We start from the raw sequence: 18,528 nt of genomic DNA, 5'->3' as shown, positions 1-18,528 counted from the left end.
AAAAGAAAGTATCAAAGAACAGGAGCCCCAGGATACTTCTCTGGGGCACGCCGACATTACCTGAACTAACTCCTATTTTACGCTATTTATCTGCATGAACTGCTCTATATTACCTAAGTAAGACTTCAATATATTTAAAGCGATGCTGTCTATATCATAACGATTCAGATTTATGAGCAGTTCATGCATTAGTGAGTCGAAAGCTTTTAAAGAATCAACAAACACTCCCATAGTGTAATAGCCTTGATCAAGATTGCTTAAAATTCTTTTTGTTCAAGCAGAGCAAGCAGCGTTGATCTATCTTTACAGAAGCCATACTGATGTATAGTTATCAGACTATGTTTGTCCAGAAACTCAGACATTCTTTATGGGCGGTAACAGCGCACAAGCTCACGGGACGAAGAGAAGAGACACAAACAAGCGCCGAGTCTCAAGTGAAGATTTATTGAAATATACAAATTGTCTGAACACGTAAGATAAACATACAGAGCGTACACACATGGGCCAGCGAGGGGCCGTGTCAAGGGACTCTTCTTCCCGTGAGTTCATTCGCTGTTACCGCGCGTAAAGTACCACCAACTAGCCCAACTATCAGTCTTACTTCAGAGATTCTAACAAATACCGTTTTTTTATAACTTATTGAAAAAAATTAGAAGAATAGATACGAGTCTTCAATTAGGTAGCATAGTATTTTCACATTTTTATATAACGCAACTATATTCGCAACCTGTTTTCTTTGTGGGAACCTTTCAGAGGACAGACATATATTGTGTATACGTGCAAGTACCATTGGGAATATGTCTAAACCGAGCCTTACAGGCTTCATTTTAATATTATCCGCATCGAAAGAGTTGTTATTGTTTAGTTTAGAAAATATTGCAATCACATTCACCCCAGTTTATGAATCTAGAAGGCCCCGCCGCGGTGGTCTAGTGGCTAAGGTACTAGAATGCTGACCCGCAGGCCGCGGGATTGAATTTCGGCTAAGGCGGCTGCATTTCCGACGGAGGCGGAAATGCTTTAGGCCTAAGTGCTCAGTTTTGGTGCACTCTAAAGAAACCCAGGTGGCCGAAATTTCAGGAGTTTCCACTACGGCGTCTCTCAATTATGGTTTCAGGACGTTAAACCTCGCATATCAATAATTCAATCAATCAATCAATCAAGAATGTAGAAGGATTGAACGCTCGCAATTCAACTCAAGAAACAGCTTGTATCTTCATTGTCATTTGTAAGAGGAAGGTTAGAAAAGTAATCAATGAAATGGTATGCCGTTTTGTCTTCAAGTATTTTAATTCCATCCAAAATGACACTCATACATGCACTTGGAATGGACCCTCTGTTTAACAAGAAGTTAAGTAAACGTAAGGTTTTATTGCTTGGATTGCGACGAGATGACAAGGCTTTCTTTTATTATGCCGTTTTGGCAGTGAGTAGTTCCGTAGTAGGGCCATTTCGAATTGACTTGAATAGTTTGAGATCATCGTGTTTCCAGGACGCGATGAATTTCTGAAATAGCTTTGCTTTTCTATTATTTTTGCAAAGAGTTGACTTGTCGCCCACCATTTACGAATTGTTGACGCGACAAACATTTCGGCAGGAAAGATAGTGTTTATCGCAGTATGAAACAAATGTTTCCAGATAGCATCATAAACGCGACCAGCACTTGTAGCGGCAAAAACTTCATCCCATACCTCTTGACGCAAGTCATTGCAAGGGCTTAAAAGTCTGTCTTCCGTAATAATTTGCAAAGAACAAACATGCTCTTGTGTGTTTTTGGCTTTCGTTTAAAAAAAATAAATACAGGCACATGACCACTTAAGCTATGAGGTGTAGTGCCACCATTACTATAGTTGTCCTATGATTAGCAATCAACAAGTCAAGGCATGTAGATGTTTCATACCTAACTCTTGCTGGCTTGTTGCTAGCATTGAAGCATCCACAAGTTTTCAAAGCAAATTGAAATCACGCGTTGAACTAAGCAGTAAACACGTTCAGATAGAAATCACCACCGCAAATCAATTTGTACTTAGATTGAACAACGTGCTTTCAAAATTTCTCAAAAAATACAAAAAGTCTTTCAGATGACCTTGAGATCTGTAGGCAACGGAATAAACTGTACGCGCATATAAGACAGACCGCATCTCGTAGTCTTCCCTAACACAGTAAAATTCTTCAACATACTTTGCAATAATGGAGTCGCACACAAGTGAGCTGGCCCCGACACCGCGTAAGTTTTTTGGGGATTTCGTAAAGCACCTATACTTTGGTGGATGCCAGAGAGAGAGAGAGAGATAAATAGAAAGGAAAGGCAGGGAGGTTAACCAACCTTGGCTCGATTGGCTACCCTACACTTGGGGTAGAGGAAAAGGAGAATAATAGAACGGAAAGAGATTGGCTACCCTACACTTGGGGTGGAGGAAAAGGAGAATAATAGAACGGAAAGAGATAGAAAAGAAGAGGAGTAAGAAAGAGAAGCATGAATAGTCAGCTCGAGACTACACAGCACGGTCTCACACAGTTCTTTCACAAGCGGTCGTGAAATCTGGTGGTCCTTAAAAAATACAAGAGGGCTTTCGTGGCTTTGCGCGTATGGGAAGCCGTCGGCCAAGGTCCCAGGATCTTCTCTTCTGTAAGCGACCGTGAATCCAGCTGACAGAGCTTGGCTTCCATGATACGTCGTCCGGTCTGGTATGCTGGGCAATGACATAGAATGTGCTCAAGCGTTTCCTCGCAGGCGCAGATGTTGGTGGACGCCAGGGTATCTAAATCATTATACTACCTCTTAGAAAGCATTATGAATTGAGCGTGAAAGTTCAGGCTCATGTCAAGTTTCTCTTTTTCGTTTTTCGCAGATTGGCAATTTATGTGCACGCAATTTAGAACACCACTGCTCTGCACGCGTACCTTATCGGGAAGGTTCAGTGAGAACTACGTAGTAGAATGTGACAATGCAGCCATGTTAACAACAATATTTGTTTTCATTTTCAAAAAAAAAAACACCTTAGCACCATCAGTGCCTAACTTATCATGTGTGCTCGCTCCCCTTTGCTATTTCACTCAAATATCTTTTCAACCCGGCGCCATGCAAAACAAAAGTTGTTTAGTCGCATGCCCTCTTACACCCTCTTTCGAAGCATCTGATTTTGCGCTGTTGCCCTGCCGTAATGGTCTCATGTCTGAGGTACTTGGCTCTGACCCGCAAGTCACGGGATCGAATACGTGCGGTGGCGGCTTCATTTTCGATGGAGGCGAAAATGCTGTAGGCTCGTGTGGTCATACTTGGGGTGCATGTTAGAGAACCTCTCGTGGTCAAAATTTCCAAAGCCCTCTACTAAGGCGTCTCCCACAATCGTATGGTCGTTTGGCGAAGTTACATCCCATATAGCATCAATTATCTTGCGCAGTCAAATTTTCCGGCATGAAGAGCCCTTTGTGGCTCTCAGCCAAAGCCTTCCTTTTCTGAAGCCATATGTCCCTTATTGCCTGGTTAGAGAAACATGATTATTTCTTGGAGCGTGTTATTTAACTGTTGAAGTCTGTGAATCGAGGTGGCAGTTTGCTCAGTGAACGGGCGATCGGCAGTTCGCACGCAATTTCGTTTATTTTGTCGATCAGACCCTAATTTTTGTCTCGTTTAACTCTGTGAACTTCAATATTCATTTTTTTGTAATCAAGATCATTTACTCAAGCAAGAATAGCCAGTTTTCTGCACTCATGCTTGATGTCTATATAAACAACAATTTTGTTTTTTAGCAACTTTACACTATTTTCATGGCCCACTGCGGTGGTCTAGTGGCTAAGGTACTCAGCTGCTGACCCGCAGATCGCGGGATCGGATCCCAGCTCTGGCGGCTGCATTTCCGATGGAGAAGGTATTGTTGTAGGCCCATGTGCTCAGGTTTGGGTGCACGTTAAAGAACCCCAGGTGGTCGAAATTTCTGGAGTTCTTCACTACGGCGTCTCTCATAATCATATGGTGGTTTTGGGACGTTAAACCCCACATATCAATCAAATCATTTTCATGATTTGCAATGGTCTCTTGTGCCTTTTCTTATTTGACCGACAAAAGACCAACTGTTTCCTAAATGTTTTGCAATCTCTGCTTTAGGAGGAGTAATACATCAAGCTGTATGGTCATTTCAGCCAACATTGCAGCTATAGCACCACAATGATTCTGTAGGCTCAAGTGTGCCCTGCCCTGATTTGCTCTTAAGACATCACGAGCGACTCATGCCCTCTGGTCGTCATCTCGCTTATACCAATAGGTGCTCTCAAAAGCCCCAGGGCATGTAGTACCAATAATCCACGTTCCATTTCCCAAGTTTTTGTTATCGTCCCAAAACACCACACGATTCTCAGCGCAAACCGCGCCTGCAGTTTTCGAGAAGGTTCCGGACTGTAGTAGATCATTTCGATAAGATCACGCCCACTGTGCGAACGGTACAGATTGTTCTGGAACCTACGCCACCGCCAGCGATAACGCTAGAACATTCGACGGCAAGAGTATAAATGCCGACGCGCTTCGCCACTTGTCAGTAGTTGATTGAAGGTCGACGCTCTGTTCGCCGCTATCAGTTCGAGACTGCTATCCGTGCGAAACTACTGCTGTAATTGGACTTCCGTTTACCGGGTACAGGTTAGCCCAAATAAACAATTAAATCCCAACACGAAGTATCCTGTCTACGGCCACGTCACGACCCCATGACATCTGGTGGAGGTGCTGCCTTGTTCATGCACCGGACGCCCCCGTCAAGCCGTGAACCCAGCCCACGTCGCGGAGAAGACACCGACGCCAACCAGGAGCAGCGAACAAGCCGCCGACAGCAAGGGCTACCACCGGAGTACGGGCTTCTACAAGACAAGGCGCGGAAGACCAAGGCCATGACCGCGACTGCAGCGACAATGACAACCGCAACGTCCCAGCCCACGATGGTCATGCATCAACCCAGGGAACCACCAATTTTCCATGGGTCATCGTTCGAAGAGCCGGAGTCCTGGCTAGAAACATACGACCGTGTGGCCGCCCTCAACCACTGGGACCATGACGAAAAGCTGCGTCGTGTGTTCTTCTATTTGGAAGACACCGCAAGAACCTGACTCGAAAATCGAGAGTCCACGCTCCGAACGTGGGATGTTTTCTGCGGCACATTCCTGCAAACGTTTGGGAGCGTCGCTCGCAAAGAGAGGGTCGCTGCTTTATTAGAGACCCGGGTTCAGCTACTAAATGAAAATGTCGCCATTTTCACAGAAGAAATAACCCGTCTATTCCGTCACGCTGACCCAGACATGCCTGAGCAGAAAAAAGTTCGTTTCCTCATGCGAGGGGTCAAACAGGAGCTCTTCGCGGGACTGATGAGAAACCCACCGAAAACCGTCGAAGAATTTGTAGCCGAAGCGACCACTATCGAAAAGACCCTGGACATGCGCACCAGACAGTATAATCGTCGGCTGACTGCAGACTGCGCTGCTGCTCAAGGCAGTAGCTCCGGAGACCTGCGTGAAACGATCCGAGCGATCGTGCGGGAAGAGCTGCGCAAGCTGTTGCCTTCGGCACAGCCTCAAGTGGATTCAATCGCCGACATTGTGCGAGAAGAAGTTCGGCAATCGCTTAAAATTCCCCACGCACCGCTGCCCGAGCCGGACGCTATGAGCTACGCCGCTGCACTGCGCCACAACGCTCCTCCCCGTCCACGCCAACACGCCGCCCCATCGCACTTTCGTCGACAGACGCCACCGCCGCCACCACCCCCATCGACGTCATACCGTTCGCCAGCGGACCAGCGCATCGCATCGAGGAAGACTGGCGTCTGGCGCACCCCTGACCATCGCCCGCTCTGCTACCACTGCGGCGAGGCCGGACACACATACCGCCGTTGCCAGTACCGATAGATGGGACTGCCTGGCTTCGCCGTCAATGCACCGCGTCCACAGCCAGAAGAACGACCCCGTGACAATATAATGACGAACTGAGAAATAAAAACGTTTCATGGATTGGTAAGTGCCTTTGATGGTGCTACCACATTCGACACAATGAGGTTTATAAGAATCGATGCTGGTCGAAAACAAAGGGCCCGCATGATGATGTGTGGTGTTTTATGGCGCAAGGGCCAATTGATGGCCAAAGAGCGCCATTTCAGTGACAAAAGATGTGGACAATGTTGTGTTGCGTGGCTGTATAGGGACCATAATATTCCTTGCGCTTACGTAATAAAACATAAGTACTAAAATCATGACAGTGGCGTGATATGTATAGTAAAATTAGGTGACAAACGGTTTTGATAATAAAATCTTGTGTAAAAATATTTGGGACTAGCACAAGTGCCTCATCAGTGTCCTTGTGTCCAAGGACCGCGAGGCAAGTGCTTTTCAATGTAGCCACCACACCATCAACCTCTCTTGAGAGGTCGCGGTACGAAATGCCTGGGTATAATACATGGTCGAAGTGGATGCCTCTTAAAAAAGCTGGCAACGATTTATAAGTGAAAAGTAGTTCTCTACCGAAAACATTGCAGGGTGTAATGGTATATGTATTCGGTAGGGTAATGGAAAGTGTTGTCTTTTTAGAGAGTCTAATTGCCGCGCCGCTGTGGTCTTGTGGCTAAGGTACTCGGCTGCTGACCCGCAGGTCACGAGATCGAATCCCGGCTGCGGCGGCTGCATTTATGATGGAGGCACAAATTATGTAGGCTCATGCGCTCAGATTTGGGTGCGCGTTGAAGAACCCCAGGTGATCGAAATCTCCGGAGCCCTTCACTAGGGCGTCTCTCATAATCATATGGCAGCTTTGGGACGTTAAACCTCTCACATCACTTAATCAATCAATCGATCAATCAATCAGAGAGTGTAATTTTTCACCCTGAAATAAAATTTGAAGAACTGTTAGTGCTTCATCACATCTGTCACACAACGGTGGATTACCACCGGACAAAAGATATGCGTGTGTTGTGTATGTTTGTCCTGTCAAAAAAGCACCCGCAGAGAAAATAAACAGGTTTCTACAAGGTTAAAGGCAGACAGTACACAACAGGCAGCAACAGGAGCAAGTAGCACAGAACAAAATATCAAGAGAATAGCAATTAAAGGCGCAACGAACGAATCTGCAAAAAGTGGAACATTAGGTTGGCCGCCCGTCTGTACAATGCTGCCTGCAATTGTCCGGGAAACAACTACAGAACTCGTTTAAGTAGAAGTGGGCCGACAATTATGGCTTGGCTGCACAGTTCACGTCACCATGAAAGATACGCCAAATGTAGAGCTGAACAAATCATCATTCAGCACAAGGAAGCAGCTAATCTTGTACATGACAATTCCATTGAGCTGGTGCGGCAGTCCTGTCTCCAGTGCTTCCAGGTGGTCTAGCTACCCTTGTCGTGCAGCAGAGTAACTTCTATAAAAAGTTAAGCATCCAGGTGAGCCGGCTGTCTGTGCACCACTACGGCTATGTCCAAATAACAGAAAAACCACCACAGAACTCGTTTTGGTAGAAGTGGGCGGACACTTATGGCTTGTCTGCACAGTTCACGTCACCATCAAGGGTAAGACAATTTTCAAGTCAATGAAATCGTCATTAAGCACAACTAAGCAGCTAAAATGTGCATGCGCATTTCATACAGCCGGTGCAATAGTCCTGTTTGAAGTGCATGAAGATGGTCTAACGACCCTCTTTACGAGCAGTGGAGTCACTTCTGCAAAACGTTGAACATCCAGGTTAGCCGGCCGCCTGCACACCAATACCGCTGCTGCCAAAAAGGCGTATTTGTAAAACCTGCTATGCAAGTGGCTGTGGCGCAGTAGACAGCGAGCCCGGTTCATGTTGTTGCGGATCCAGAGAACAAGGATGCGTGTGAAGTTGACAAAACTTTTTGTTTGTCTTCTGAACGTACACATTTTTTACTTCACTTGCGTGACGGAAATAAGTCTGTGGAGTCTTGGTGGACTGCGACAGACAACCCTTTCATGATAAAATTGATGGTGATCAGGCTAGAGCTGAGATGTACACCAGATGACACGGCGTCTGAAATCGGCATATCATTGTTTAAGCGTTGGATTTATGCAATGCGAATGAGGCATGAGAAACAAAGCACTGTGATGATCTGGTTTTTACATTGTTCAAATGTGCGTCGTCTCTGTTGCGTGATGAAATAGTAAATAAGGCAATTAAATGTTCAAATGGTCTTTATAGCGGCTTCCAAATTTTCTACATTGGGTGGAACAAAAACATTCTTACACAAAAAATTGCAGCATATATATGGAGTGAATGATTAAGAGTGGGAACGAAGCTTCGAAGAGCTTGATTGGTAAACCGTGAACCTTCCATGCGTCCGTGCGTCTCACCGTGTGTCTCGCTATTTGTCTGTCTGTCTGTCTGTCTGTCTGTCTGCCTGTCTGTCTGTCTGTTTGTCTGCTGTGTGTCTGTCTGTCTCTCCATATCCCCATCCATCCCTCCGTCGGCCTGTTTCTCTGTCTGTTTGTCTGCCCTTCCATTCATCCACACCTGCTGAGTTAGTCATAGAACTAACTAGGCGGTCACATAGCAAGAGAGACGTCCATGTACATTTTTTACATCCGTGACCCCGTCACTGCCTCTGACTTTCGTCTCGTAATTCTTCCAGACGCCCCCCCCCCCCCACCCCCACCCCATGCCGGCTTGCCTGAATGTTTTCCCTTTCCCGGTGGAAGCACGCGCTCACACGTGCGCGACAGCATTGAATGCGTTTTTTCTTCTCCCATTCCTTTCTCCTCCATCTTTCACTCCCCCTCCTGCATTCCCCCTCGCGGAACCGTGAAGGTGCCTTCGTATTGAAAGACAGTAACAGTTGCGAACTTTTTTGTTCATTTTTTTCTGTTCAAAAATCTCTATGCGTGTACAGACACACAGCTTAAGAAGCTTTGCCCCTAAAGAGCGGCTGCAACTACAACTAGTACAAACGTCTTTCACTAGTCATGACAAGTTATGTCCCGGCACAAATGAATAAAAGAAGTATATGCCCTTATGAGTGCTCATGAAAGCACGGTTCATAACGTAGAGCCACAGACACAGCCAGCATAATCTCTGGTTATACGAATGCTACAAGTATATGGGTATTTCAGTAAAAAAAAAAAAAAGCCACCATAGCGTTATTTTTGAGCCTAATAAAAAAAGAACTATATTGTGGGCCATCGAAGTACTGTTGGTTGTAAAAGAAGAAATTCTACAGTTTTGCTGGCATCACCAACGCCGTAAGGTGGCCCTTAATATCTTGGAGCTGAACGCACAGCTCTGGGCCGTCCGGAAGGCCGTGGATGCTACTCCAGTTCAGGGATTCAGGGTCGGCACTGGAAGCTACCAAGACCAAACTGCCGGCTTTTTGTGTGAAATAAAGTACTCTCTTCCTCTTTCTCTCTTTCTCATATATATATATATATATATATATATATATATGTATATGGAAGTTCCTTCAATTACGGTTTTTCTTCGGCGTCATCCTTAGAGCACTTTGGTAGTCTGTTGTCCTGTCTGCTTATGTAAGTGCTGACTTATAATAGTTGGCACAATGTTTAATCAATATATAAGTTAGACAAACCAAGAAAGTAGTAAATCGTTTGAACATCTGCTTTTGATTGTACAGATTGAGCGAATAAAGACTTGCCCTTTGAACAGGAATCAAGCCACCATAGGATGCTGCAGCCATCCATTTCTGTAATGAGGATGATATGGCGATTAATGAAAGGAACTAGAAGCAGGCACATACTACATATATTGCCATTTGAAAAAGTATTTATAGTTTAGCGGTTGCAATTGAGCTGTTCATTACGCCTTTTTCAACAAACATTCAGCTGAGGTTTACCAAATCAACTTGACACCTCTACAGACTAATTGGGTTAGTCGCTCTTTGAGTTACACGCAATGCTTCACACACTTCTTATTGTGCAGATAAAGGTATTGCACAGCATAGGAGAGCTTGTCAATATTAGAACAAAAATGACCATCGCCTGCAGTGAAATGAAATCACTTGACCTTTCAACACGTTAGAATTTAATACATGAAGGAAAGTGTAGAGCCATAGAACCTCTCAAGAGCAATAATATTTTATTCGAAATATTTCTCGAAATTGTGAGAAAGTGCATAGAGAACATGCATGTAAGCCATGGAAAAGTTGCACTGACTTCAGGAAATTTGGTGAACCGCGAATTCACCGTACACATCCACCGTGACCTATAGACGCGAGAACGTCCATATACAGATAATATACACACAATATTTATTTTACATATTGTTTGTCATAAACACTTTGAGTATTATATACATTATAAATACAGAAGACATCTTATGTCACAAAGTACAACAAAAGTTGTCCGTTGATAAGTTCAGGGACTCGTTTGCTTTTATTATTAACAACTTTATGATCAGCAAATTATGATGCAAAGGAACACCATGACATTGAGTGTGGTGGCAGCCTGCAAAAAATCATCGAGGTCATCAATTCCTAGCTAGATCTCGGCATCATTGACCTTACCATTGTCTCTTTTTGCACGAGGCGGCTCCGGTCGATATTCATTTTAGGTATTCGTATAATAGTGACTATTCAAGTTGTTTGGTCTAGGTACGTACGGGTGCTTCTTGATGATACCCCTTCTGTAGGAAGACTTGTTAATGAGCCGTAGGGCTTCAATGAATTAATAAATCAATCTTCTTTAAAGTAGCGTCAGAAATGTAGTACATTAGATATAAGTATGCAGGAGAAAGTAAACCGCAGGCGGGACCTCCTATGTTAATACAAAGAAAATGCTAAAAGATAAATAATGAAGCAACAAATCACAAGAACACTACAAAATAATTTTTACAAACAAAGCAAGACAGAAAATTAAAAAAAAATCAAGCAGGTATACGCCCCTTGCAAACTTTTTCAGTTTTGTCTTAAAACATGAATGTGCAATAGGTCTTTCATTTCTTGTGATAAAGAATTACATAATAAAGTTGGTGAAAGAAAAATGCTCAATATTTTATATTTAGTGCAAACGTTATGTAGTAACAGGTAACTATTGACCGCGAATCTGGTTTTATTGTAATTATTCATCAAGGCAGTAGGTAATAAATTGATAGTGAGGGTGCAGTGGAAAAATTTTTAAAAACAAAACACACACATTAAAAACGTACATTTGGGAGATGGGTAATACCTCAAGCTGGGGGGAGGGGGCAAAATTCGATGTGATGGCATCTGACGTGAAGCGGAAGTTATGAGTCACATTGCTTGCATTTCAAATACCTTTAACAACAAAATGTGCACTGAATATGAATTACCCTATAATGTAATTCAATAACAGAGATGACTGTGTATGATTGCACATTACAATGCCTCTAAAGCTTCGATGTTAAAACACATTCCTGACTTCACCAATGCCCTAATACCGTATGAAATCTTTTTCAAACAGTATTGATATGTTGCTGAAATTTCAGGTGTGTGTCCAATTTACCACCTAAAATGACGTATGATCACGTGAAGGAATAACTACTGAGTTTACAAAAAGCTGAGGAATAAATGCTAGTTTTTGTTGGATGAATGAAAAAGCATAAAACAGGTTAAGGAAGGATTGTGAGAAGTAAGGCGAGGGGGCATTGGAGAATATCAGTAAGTGTGCATAACATTCATTGTAGGAAACTTTCACCACCACCATAGCACTTGTACACGTGGTGCAAAGTCTGTACTCATTGTAGTCTGGTGGCGGGGCCGATGGCATTGCAGTGACAGGGAACTCTCGTTGGAGGAGTCCGATGGCAAGAGCGTGGGATTTGTTTTGCTCCTTTTGATGCTTGCAACAATGGCCATGTTCTTGTACTACAACCGGGCGCATTCCTTGCAGCTGTGGCCGAACGTATGGTGCAGAAAGTAGCGGTAAAAGCCCGTGTCTCAATCGCCTAGCTGCGTCAATTAGCGACAGCTTTTGGCACTTTGCTGCAGCATCGCACGCCCGAACTTCTTTGGCCTTTATTTCCAACACTTTCGTTTTGCTTATGCTTCGCGACTTCTCCACACAAGATCCGCGTGATGGCGTCGTCTTCGCTAATGCTTTGATAGCCGGCAGATCCACGTTTGCTCGACGATGAGCTCTCTTGGCTTATAGGCTTCCTCTGATGTCGCCGTAGGGACTTGGCGGTGACCCGCCCCGTGGCTACCTTGCTTTTGAGGTGTCCAGGTGGCCGGGTGTTAACAAATATTTTTAACTGCGTAAGCTCACAGCAAAGCGAAAAAAAAAAGCGCACGCTGGCTGCATTTCTGAAGTCATCGAAGAAGTGTACACAGGACTACAGTGGCTAGAATAAGGAAGTGCGATGAGCGGCAAGCAGAGCCTACGGAACGCACTGAAGCCTCTGCGAAGCGGCCGCGTGGGGGCGTGCGGTCGTTTATACGGTGTTTGCGCGTTTCCGACGGTTTCGTCAGGCGCGTTAGTCCATGTTTATTTTTGTGCGGTGGCACTCTGACACCGATGCTACTGTATGCACTCTCATAGCAAAAAAACAAAGAAAAGCTATTGCTTGTCTCGGGGTGCACTACAGGCCGCAAGTCATTTAAAATGCAGCATGTCATTGTTCGGCGTTCTAAACGACAAAGCTCCGTTAGCGCGGTGGTGAAAAGCGATGCCGCGCGCTGACGAACTTCTTCAAGAAAACTCGCCTGTGTGTGTGTTGTACGTCGACGAGAGGTATTGCACCTCGAGCACACTGTGAAGGGCGAGAAATTGTCCGCATTGAAAGGGATAGGCGTGCGCAGGATTCCCGTTCAGGTGGGAAGGGGGGGTCATTGCTGCGCATTCTTTTCCATTAAATTAGTGTTTGAGGCAGATTGAGCACCCCCTTTAAAAGTGACTAAAAGAGCGCCCCGCCACCTACTCAATGTGTAGAGCAGATTTAGCGCCCCCCTGCCAGCTGATTACCTATAGAAGGGGCTCCCTCCCCCTCTGCCCCCTTGTGCGGAGGCTTATGGGTAGGCCTTTCAGAAAAGTTCTTCGCATTTGCGGACACCCTTGAAATCACTTCATCAAAGTGGTTTAGCGGCAGCGAGCTCCAAAGTGACAGCTTACCAGAATAAGCTTGTTTTCTGCTCGAAAAAAAAAAAAAGATGTCACACTAAGCTGCGCACAACATAGTTCGAGCCTCACCAACCAAGGGACCAATATATTTTCTGCTCTACCTTTTTCATTTTTACACAAAGGTACTCCTCAAGGAGCGAGCATTTTCCCGTGAAAAAAGAAAGCACTTGACGCTCACGCAAGTCACCTAGCCAAGGGAAACAATGTTCTGCAGTGCGCTTGTGAGCTATAACACCTTTTTTTGTAGCTGAAAAAAGACGTGCAACCAAATATTAAGAATGTAAGCATGCGAGTCCCTACTCGGAAAAGCGTTGCATGACCAGTGTGCAAAAAACAAAATGTTTTCATACAGATACCGCTCATGATTGTCGTCTCTGGTTTTGATAAAAAGATTGCCGTAGGTATTATTATACGAAACTCTATGGTGTTATCAGAAGCAGCTATAGCGAGCTATGCATGTTATGAAAAATAGGGCTTTATATCCAGATTAGTGCATAAGGAAATGATGGTTCGCTGTGGAAGGTGTTGCAAGCAATGACTCACAACTGCGTTCATCGTTCTCCTGTTCTACCACTTCACATCGGATACATGTTTCATGCCATCACACGCTGACTTTTGGCATCCTTTCGATATTTCAGTTCAGTCGCACAACTGCGTAGGCATCCTGTAAATCCAGAAGCTAATTTTGATATCTTCACGGTCGCCATTTGAGGTCATGCACGAGCAATAAAATATATTTTAAATTCTTCCCATCGCCTGCGCGCGTGGTTGATTTCCGTCTCTGCGCCGCGCATCGCCGCCTTGAGCAACGTAGAATGAATAGGTGAATGTATCCGGCTGTGTCCTTTAGATCGGGTATTGGCTCACGCCACCTAGCCATAAAGTTAGGTACTATCACTGTGTGTTTAAGGGTAGACATTCACTCGAGCCCCGATTATAGCCACCAATCAGTTAGCCTCCTCCTGGTTATTTCTACCCATTTGAAGTCTATTTTGCCTGAACTGTTCCTAAACCCCTATGCTTTGAAGAATTCAGCGCCATTATCTTCAGCTACAGGGCGGAGCCTTTATAGAACATTATGAAGTGTTAAGACATTTCCTCCTCCTCTCCACACGCAATACATATCGTGTCTTTGCCTTCGTATATTGCTCGGAACGTCTTGGCCCGCAATACTCCCGTTCTAACCTCGAAGAGGAGAGAACTTCCCCGAGAATTATCGTAGATCTTTTCGCTTGAAATTTCTTGCCCAAAAGTTCGGTAGGTCTCCAGTGATTATTTCGTAAGCATTCCCATCTTCCACATGTTCGTCTCTGTTTCCTTCACCTTCTTTTTAACTGATGTTTCCTTTTGGCTTGGTATTCTGCTGTTGTGTAAATACTTGCTTGACAGTTTTCGAGTTCGCTTCCTTCATTTAGTATCAACATTCTTCATGCACAAGTAGCTGAAAACTTTCGTAGCCCAACGCTCCTCTCCCATTTTTCTAAATCGCTCCTCAAATTCTATCTGGCTGCAAGCTTCCCTGGACACAGACGATGTCCATCTCATGTCATCTTGTACCCCCTGATTTGGGGTATTTCCGTGTGCTCTCAAAGCAAATATACCCATGCCACGTTGTCTAATTTCCAATCTTGTTGAAGTTCTCATTTCACGCACAAGACCGCATTGCCGAACATCAAACCTTGGACCATGACACCTTTACAAACCCCTCTCACAACGTCATACCAATAGTAGTTCCACAGTGCCCTATTTTTCATTACAGCTGCATTCTTGGTGCCCTTAGTCATTGCGTATCTTTCGTGCTCCCTTAAACACTAAGCCCCGTTATTTATCCTAACATATAAATATTTGTATATATCCACTATCTCTAGCGTGACTTCCTGTATCCTATGCTCACTGACTTTGTCAATAAAAATCATGATTTCTGATTTTCCCCTGCTGAACTTCAAATTTAACCTATCTTCCTTATTACCACAGATGTCTATCAATCCCTGAAAATCTTCTTTGTTGTCGCCAAATAATACTATATTATCTGCATACATCAATGCTGGTAATAATTGTTCAATGTGTTTTCCTTGCTTGGAAAAAGAGATGCTGAAGCCGAGTTGACTTCTCACTAATTTGGCTTCTAGTACCTGGAGATACAGCATAAATAACAAAGGTGACAAGGGATATCCCTGTCAAACACCAATAGGCATCTCTATAGGTTCAGAAGAGTGGATGGATGATGGATGGATGGATATGGCTGCACCCTTTAGATTGAGCGGTGCCTAGCGCCACCAAGCCGTAATACCTAATGAACCAAAAACTATATTTTTTTTCTTTAAAAAGTGAGTTTGAAGATTCGTACTTTGCAGTGAAGAGTTTAATTTTCACTCGTGCCTTGACTTTAGCCACCAATCAGATAACCTCCTTCCAGTTAAGTCTACCCACTTAAAGTTTATTTGGCCCTCCCGGTCCCTAAACCCCAGTGCTTTGAAAAACTCTGCGCCATCATCCTGAACTATAGGGTGAAGCCCTTTACAGAACATTATCAAGTGTTCGGCAGTTTCTTCTTCCTCTCCACACGCACTGCATACTGTCTACCCCGTCGTATTTGGGCCGATATGTCTTGGTTCGCAGTACTCCCGTCCTGGCCTAAAAGAGTAGAGAACTACCCCGAGTATTATCATAGATCCTTTCCTTGGCAATTTCCTGCTTAAAAGTTCGATACATCTCTAGTGCGGACTACTTAATCATGCCCATTCTCCACATGTCAGTCTCTGTTTCCTCCACTTTCTTCTTAACCGATAGTTCTTTTTGGTTTGGCCACCTGCTGTTTTCTAAGTATTTACTAGTCAACTTCCTGGTTCAATTCCGCCATTTTGTATCGACATTCTTCATGTACAAGTAGCTGAAATTCTTCCTAGCCCAACGCTCTTCCCCCATTTCTCTCAATCGCTTCTCAAATTTTATCTTGCTGCTAGGTTCCCTGCCCTCAAATGATGTCCATCCCATATCACCTTGTACTCCCTGATTTGGTGTATTCTCGTGAGCTCCTAAAGCAAGCCTACATATTCCACGTTGCTTAATTTCTAATCTCGCTTGAACTTCTGATCTCACGCACAAGACCGCATTGCCGAACTTCAGCCCAGGAACCATGACCCCTTTTCATATTCCTCTCACAACATCATACCTATTGTAATCTACAGTGCCCTATTTTTCATGACTGCTGCATTCCTGTTACTTTTAGTAGTCACGTATAATTCGTGTTCCCTCAGATACTCGATCCCATTGCTTATCGATACGCCCAGATATTTGTATTTATCTGTTATATCTAGCGTTACCTCCTGTATTCTAAGCTCACTACCTTCATTGTCATTGAAAATCATGACTGCTGATTTTTCCTTACTGAATCTAAAATCTAACCTATCTCCCTCATTACCGCAGATGTCCATGAATCTCTGCAAATCTTCCTTGTTGCTGGCCATTAGCACTATATCATCTGCGTACATTAATGCTGGTAGTGCCTGATCAATAAGTTTTCCTTGTTTGACTAAAGAGAGGTTGAAGCCCAGTCCATTTCCTTCTAATTTTGCCTCTAATCCTTGTAGGTACATCATGAATAATAAGGATGACAGGGGGCACCCTTGCCTAAGCCCCCGTTTTACCTCTGCAGGCTTGGATACCTGTTTTTCCCACTTTATAACTACCTTGTCACCTTTATAGATACCCTTTAAAAGATTAGTGACTACATGTTCCACGCCTAGTGTGTCCAGTATTCCCGACAATTCCTCTTGAACCATGCTATCGTACGCTCCCTTGATATCCAAAAATGCTAGCCACAGGGGCCTGTGTTTCTTTTCTGCTATTTCGATGCACTGCGTCTGCGAGAACAGATTGTCTTCCGACCTCCTTTGTTTCCGAAACCCACTCTGCAGTTCCCCCAGCACCCCCTCATCCTCTATCCACGCCTGCAGTCTTTTCTTTATAATCTGCATCGCTGGCCTGTAGACCACTATGTCACTGTTATAGGACGGTAGTTGTTTATGTCAGCTTCATCCCCCTTTCCTTTATAGATCATGCTCATCCTGCTAAGTTTCCATCCATCGGGAACTTCACCATCGATTATTATTGTGCTCACTGCCTCTCTCAAAGCCTGCTTAGACTTCGGACCTAATGTCTTTATCAGCCTAATTGCAATGCCATCTGGGCCTGTTGATGTACTACTAGGAACCCTTTTCTCAGCCCTTTCCCACTCTTGTTGTGAAAATGGAGCCATTGCACCACTTGATTCGTCCTTGTCTATTGTGGCGCATAAAGTACTTTTTTGTTGAAATGTTTCTGTCACCATTGTTCTTATATATTCAATAGCTTCGTCCCCTTTTAGCCTAGCACCTTTGGCTGTAGTTATAAAACTCTGCTCTAGGCTCGTCTCATTTCTTAGGGAGTTTAGATGGTTCCGAAATTTCGCAGCTGCCTTTCTATCTTTTTTATGTACTTCTGCCAGCCACTGAGCTCTCTTCCTTCTAATCTTTTCATTGATCAGAAGGGATGCATCCCTTTTACAGCTTAGAAAGGTTGCCCATTTTCTTTCAACATCATTTGTCGGTTCACCCCGCTGCTTAGCATGTCTGTGTTCCCTAGAGGCTTCCTGACGTTTTGCTATGGCTCTCTTAACTTCCTCATCCCACCAACTTTTGGGTTTGGTCTTCTTTTCCGGAGGGACTTGTCACGCGCCCCTGCAAGCTCTAGCTCAAAGAGTCTCATTAGATTCGTGTATGTCCACACTGTCTTGTTATCCTCCGTGATTACTTTCTCAATTTGTTTAGTGGCTATTTCAATTTGCCTTTCTGGATAAAAATTTTCCTGTAGTTGCTCATCTTGTCTCCTTGTCATTTTCACTGCTCTTCCAAAACTTAGCTTGATACGTTTGTGATCGCTACCCAGACTTCTGGAGTCACCTTCATCTATGTGCATTCCCCTAAGCTGAAGAGATACCTGTTCTTCCAGCGCCACCTGGCGGTTTTCTTTCAAGGCGTTACGCACTAGCAGGTGCGTTCATCACACTTCTCTATTCTAGCCACTGTAACACGGCTGCCATCACTGTACTAGGCAGGAGCATAAGCTTGACAAAGAAGCTCCTAAAACGAAACTCTCTAAGCTTTAAGATTTTAGGGAGTTTATTATCTGAAGGCATAACATACTCGAAAGCCCTCTATGGGAAGAGAATGTAATTGTCGGGGTGACTCTAGGCTGCACCTAGAGTATAAGAAACCACGAAAGCAATAGTCAAAACACTCCGACATAGTCACATTCGGCAAGCCTGATTCACTCAAAGGTACTGGATAAGCCTCCAGAACTATACTGTCATTTAGGTGGTGATGACCTACAATCTTGTTCTGCAGCGACAATCTTGTCCAAGATCTACCCATGAGACACATGCGTTCCAGTCAAAAGTTCACATTTTAATTAGTCTTTTAA

At 44.2% G+C, this 18,528-nt stretch overlaps 1 long non-coding RNA gene across 1 annotated transcript in view; it reads right to left on the bottom strand.

The window, feature by feature from the left end:
* Positions 1–9,580: 9,580 nt before the first annotated feature.
* Positions 9,581–18,528, bottom strand: part of LOC142765412 (uncharacterized) — a 37,500-nt gene continuing 28,552 nt past the window's right edge. Inside the window, exon 3 of the long non-coding RNA XR_012884239.1 lies at positions 9,581–9,677. This is a non-coding gene — a long non-coding RNA (uncharacterized LOC142765412). The remainder of the gene's footprint in view (positions 9,678–18,528) is intronic.

The sequence above is a fragment of the Rhipicephalus microplus genome, chromosome 6 (assembly GCF_043290135.1).
Source record: "Rhipicephalus microplus isolate Deutch F79 chromosome 6, USDA_Rmic, whole genome shotgun sequence".
Taxonomy (NCBI): domain Eukaryota; kingdom Metazoa; phylum Arthropoda; class Arachnida; order Ixodida; family Ixodidae; genus Rhipicephalus; species Rhipicephalus microplus.
The sequence above is the reverse complement of the archived record's forward strand: the minus strand, read 5'-3'. Positions and strand labels throughout refer to the sequence as shown.